Source organism: Vombatus ursinus, unplaced genomic scaffold (assembly GCF_900497805.2).
Source record: "Vombatus ursinus unplaced genomic scaffold, bare-nosed wombat genome assembly UNPS02014789.1, whole genome shotgun sequence".
NCBI classification, from domain to species: domain Eukaryota; kingdom Metazoa; phylum Chordata; class Mammalia; order Diprotodontia; family Vombatidae; genus Vombatus; species Vombatus ursinus.
In genome coordinates, this window is record NW_020954567.1 from 25,475,133 (window position 1) to 25,481,039 (window position 5,907).

The 5,907-nt window shown below is 36.9% G+C and overlaps 1 pseudogene; it reads left to right on the forward strand.

The window, feature by feature from the left end:
- Positions 1-1,858: 1,858 nt before the first annotated feature.
- LOC114047588 lies at positions 1,859-5,011 on the forward strand (annotated as a pseudogene).
- Positions 5,012-5,907: the final 896 nt, after the last annotated feature.

Here is a 5,907-nt window from a genome sequence, read left to right on the forward strand (position 1 = left end):
TCATTTTACAGATGAGGAAATAGTATATTTGATGATGAGTGAAAGCCTTGGCATCTTTGCATTGGTTCATATGTTTATCTCTTTGAAGTATATTGGGTGAAAGTGACATCACGGAGACATTTGCTTGCAGTTTCAACTCCACTTCCCCTTGCCAGTGCTAAAATGTTCCATGATCTTAGACATTTAAAATTTGTTTTGGAGAAAAAAAAGGAGTCCACTTGACTCTGTGTATTGTTAAAGTTTTATAGCACAAAGGGACTTGTTATAAGAATGTGAGTAGGTTTGCAGGAAAATACTTTGTAAACTGCAAAGTGCTAAATAAATGTGAACTATGATCTCAATAATATTGATATGAAGTCATTTGCATGGTGTTTTATAGTTTTACAATGATTCATCACATACATTGGAATGGAAATGGGGAAAATAATTTTCTTGAAGTTAGAAAAAGAAAGGTTATTTCCTTTTTGTTCAAAAATCATGTGAAAAAAACCATCCACTGATTTTCATAGAATCATAGTCTCAGATATGGAAAGGACCTTTGGAAGTCATCTGGTCTAATCTCTACTGGAATGAGAATATCCACTATATCACCCTTGACAAGATGTCATACAAACTCACCTTAAAGACCACTGACTCTAGAGACGGAACATCCCACCTTCAGTTAGCTCTGATTAATGAGATATTTCTCTTTATCCCAAGCCTAAATTTGCCTACATTGGAACTTAAACCTGCTGCTTCTGCCTTCTGGAATTCAAGCAGGACAGTCTGATCATTCAATTATCATGTCCTCCCTAAGTCTTATCTTCTCAGGCCAAATATATCAAGTTTTTCCATTTGATTCTTATGTGGCATAATCTTGAGGCCCTTTACCATTTTGGTAGCCCTCCAAGAAAACCCTATGTTTTATCAATGTCCTTCTTAAACCATGGTGCCCAAAAGTGAACACAGTACTCCAGGTGAAGTATGAACAGGGCATGGAATGGTAGAATAATTACTTCCCCAATCCCAAACACTCTGCTTTGCTTAAAGTAGCCTAGCACTGCTTTAACTGTTCATTTTCTACTCTAACTTCATGTTTCTTTAGTCCTGGAAATTGTTCACCAGATGTTATTTGGCCTCCAAGTTTTTCTACTGCTTTTTCTATAGATCCCAACAAGATTATTGGATGATCTAGGAAGAAACAATTTAGGTCTTTTCTAGGAATGAATATGATTTGATATGATATGTGATATGATATGACACTGTTATACTATACTATGCTAATATATTATATCATATCATGTTATATCATATTATATCATATCATATCATATTATATTATATTATATTATATTATGTTATATTATGCTATGTTATATTATATTATGTTATATTATATTATATTATATTATATTATGTTATATTATATTATATTATATTATATTATATTATATTATATTTACCAAATAGATGCAATATCCTAGGCTAGCATCTCGGTCTGTTGATCCTGATTCTTTTTTTTTTAAAACAATTTAACAAAATTTTGTTGATGCCATTTGTTTTGACATTACAGTAATTTCTGGATCTATACTTCCCTTCCCCAGCCCCTATGAATTATACCTTTTATTTCTATTTTTTTTTAACAATTAAAGAGGTAAGCAAAAACAACTAACAGCATTATACCTGTCAGTGTATGTGAAACTCTACATCATAGTTCCTTACCTCTCTGTGAAAAGGAGGGAGCTGCATTTTGTCAACTTTTCTTGTGGGCTGATTGGTCATTGAGAAATGGGCCTTTGGCCATACTTGAGGGGAAGAGTGATTCAAAAGGCTCTTTCTGAAGATACAGAAGTGGACTATCCAAGCTCATCCCTCTTACATGTTGACGTGTGAGAGCAAGAAGCAGGAGGAGCAGCGAGAACTTTGGGGAATCATGAGCCAAGGTTGTGTGGATAGACAATGTGTGCATGGACCATGTCTGAGGCAGAACTCATGGTGTTAAAATCTGCTTGGGCTGAAGACTGAGGTCAAGTAAACTTCATTTTTCTCCCCTTTTCTTCTCTTTATAGAAAAGTGCACTTTCTTTGGACCCCATGCTTCCTTTAGGGCTTGGGAGGAATTTACCTTTTTTTATGTTTATTGTGTTTCTGAAGTTGGCAAATATGATAATTCAATAGAATTGCTAAATTGTGGATCCTCTTGCTTGAATACAGGATTGAGAGAGGCAATTGGAAAGGACCAGAAGGCAAGAGAAATGAATGTATCTATCAGAATACAATTTATGACTAGAGACTTATTCAAAGGAGCAAGTTATTGATTTATTTTAATTTCCCAGGGCAGAGAGTCTACATTTGGGGTGCAATTTCTGGGCATCAAAACAAATTAGTAACTGTGAGAAGCTAGTTGACTGGCAGTGAGTCAGGCATCTACTATTCTTCTCTCTAGGCCATGTGACCAGCTTGAAAGGAAACATTTCCCTGAAAGAGGAAGCCAGAGAGTGGCAAGAGAGAGATTTATGCCCCAAGAGCTAAGTGAGTCTCTGGATGGTCCTGCTCACAAAAAAGTTTGGGATGATAAAGTGATTAACATCTCCACTTATCAACCCAGCAAGCAGTATTGGAATTATAATTATATAGAATTTGGTTTAATTTATATCCTTTTTGTTATATTATTGTAATCATTTCCCCCTAGTTCAGCTCACTTTACTCTGCTCAGTTCATAACCTTTCCATGTTTCTCTGTATTCCACATATTTGGTGTTTCTTACAGCACAGAGCCTGATCCTTTCAGTGTTCTCAAGAACAAAGAAATGTGTACAATGCTCAACAAAGTGTGGGAGTCTCAGTAGTATAGGGAAATCTGAAAGTTAACCAGAAGGGTTGTCTTGAACAAAAAAAAAATGTGTCATTTTCAAAAGCTATCATAATCTTTTAAGAAAAAGTTGCTTATGTGTGAAAGCCAAAATTAAGGTTATTAACTTTCATTGTGTTGGTAGATTTGATAGATTTTTCTTTATTTTAGCTATTAAACTCTACTTTCCCCAGTCTTCACAAGGTTGGTATCAGAGAAGGCTTTTACATAAATTAAGATTCCTATGATGACTCTAATCCCTAGAAGGAAGGAAACAATTACTGTTTATGGCAATGGAAACAAACTAAAACAAAATGACAGGAGACACTTTGTTTGGGGATGGAGTTTGCATGGGTTATAGAATCATACAATAGCTTCCTTGAAGGATATTCAAATATTCATGGAAGAGGTTAATACCATTGATTTGCCTGAAAATATTCCCTAGTGAATAAATGCAGTCTATATGCTTATGTAATCTCTAACAAAGTGATATATTTCAGCAAAATTGCTATAGAAAATTCGTCCTTATTTGAAGGTAACCAGGTCACTATCAAGAATGAAGTTGGGATAATACTTGACTAGAGAGATCGAATCCAAGTTTAGGAAGGGAATCGACTGTATTATTGGACAGTGGAGCTAATGTGCTTAGGCAGATCCGTCTTAGGGAAAAAAAAACATCATATTTATACAATGCTTTACAAAGAACTTTAATATACACTATCTGAATTTTGTTGCTGTTCAGTTGTTTCAGTCACGTACAACTCTTTGTGAACCCATTTGATTTTTGTTTTTTGGCAAAGATACTGGAGTGGTTTGCTATTTCCTTCTCCAGCTTATTTAAAAAAAATACTTTATTTTCAACTTAAATACACAATAAAAAAGAAATATATTATAAACTTAAATATTAAAACTTAAATACAAAATAAGAAAAGAAAAAAAGCATTGTCATGTGCACAGCAGAACTTAAGAGAGGATTCAAAATATATAGTAATATCCACCTCATTTTACAGATGAAGAAATTGAGACAAACAGGGTTAAATGACTTGCCCAGGTTAAATGACTTGCCCAGGGTTGCACAGCTGGTGGGTGTCTGAGGATGCATTTGAACTCAAGTCTTCCTAATTCCAAGGCTGGTGCTCTATCCACTGCACTACCTAGCTGCCCACCCATTATCTGAATAAATACTAAAATATCTGTGTGTTAAGTAGGGCCAGTAATATGCTGGTTCTGATATAGACACTAAAATGAGATATCTTTGAAAAGAAATACACACACACATACACTTTTACATTGCCAATGCTAGTGGGATTTTGGATATTGTCCCAGAGGGATTAAAATATTATACATAAAAGATATACCAAAAGTCTTGGGGCAGTTTTAAGACTTAATAGCTTTAAAAAGTTTTTTTCGTAGAGTTCAGAAGTGCTATTTCGGAGGCAAGGCCAAGGGCTTTGCAGGGAGTGAGTGCTCTTGGGGTTTGGGGCTGTCTCCCTGGGAGGCTGGTTGGGGAGCCCTGTCCATTCCAGGGAGGAATATGGTCCTGGCCTGCTTCCCTCTTTTCAGAGTTCAAAGGCTGTTGCCATGACAATCCAGGCCAAGTTTGGTGGAGAACTGAGCCTGGAGTTTCAAATGGGCCATTTAACTTTGTGGCCCAGGAGGTAGCAGCAGGGGTAGAAGTGACTGAGGAGTTGGTCAGGGAGATTCCTGGTTCCCTGGACAAGCAAGTGCCAGATGCCAGGGTACAGGAGATCCTGGCAGATCCTGGCAGAAAAGTGTGGCCTTGGGTCCCCTTAAACAGATTTCCCATGAATCTTTTCATCATGGCAGGCAGCACCATCTCCATCTTCTCCACCATGATGGTGTGTGTAATGGCTTGGTGGCCCATTCCAGCACTTTTGGCTATTTCAGTCACTTTCAAGATACTAGGGAGTTCAAGTCAGAACTTCATCTGAAGCTTGGTCTATTTCACTGGGAACCTCATGGGGTTGGCTTTAGCTTTCTACAAGTGCCGGTCCATAGGGCTGCTGCCCACACATGCATCAGCTTGCTTGGCTTTCATTGAACCCTCAGAGAGAACGGAGTTCAGTGATGGTGGGCTCCTCTTAAGATCAGGGGAAAACATGAACCAGTACCCCTCTTACAGTTGGATCCCATTTGATTTTTCTCAGTTGTCCCTTCAGTAGCACCCCTGTCCATTCTCTTTTGCAAAGATCTTCTGTGCTGAAAAGATTAAAAAAGACTTTCTTCTTTCAAAGGTAAAAAGGAACAAAGCTTACAGGATCAGAGTTCCACAGAATACCACCACAGAAAGACTGCAGTGATATTCCTGGCTGAAAATAAGGTGAAAAAGTTTGTTTATGTTTCCAATATAGAGTCAAAACAAGAGTGGTTGCTTTAGCCTCTCCTCTCAATAATTTAAATTTCTTAGACTCATTCTTGGGAAAGAAAAAAAGTTTTAAAAAATAGATTTAATAACTTAAAACTACTAAAATTTTTGAGATTCTATATATATGTATATATACATGTACGTATACATGTGTATATATAATATACATATATATGTGTATATGTGTGTATATATATACTTGTGTGTGTGTGTGTGTGTGTGTGTGTGTGTGTATAAAAGTCTTTTAACCCCTCTGGAATACCACCTAAGATCCCATTAGTACTTGCTGGCAAACTAGCTCTCCTAAGTTGGCTGACTACTCTCAGCATCTAGGTATAATAACCTGGTGGGACTGTACTTCTAATATTTTTGTTTGTGATCCCCCACCATTGTGTTTCTCAGGAATCAGTAGACGCAATTAGTTTTTAGCAAAGGCATTTACTAAGATGGCATAGTAAGAACAGCTGGTATAAAACATTGCCCTCAAAATCCTGGGTGCACTTTCTCAAAAAAATAGGGTTCCCATGAGAAGAGAGGACTAAAAACTCAAAGTATATTGGTGGTGAGATGCCCATATAGGGAACACATATGGCAAAGGAGAGAATCACATCTCCTCGTGCTTGAAGTCCTTACTTTTTCTCCCTTGATAGAATCCTCATGCAGTTCCTCTTGGATAGAGTTCTGTGCTAGGTG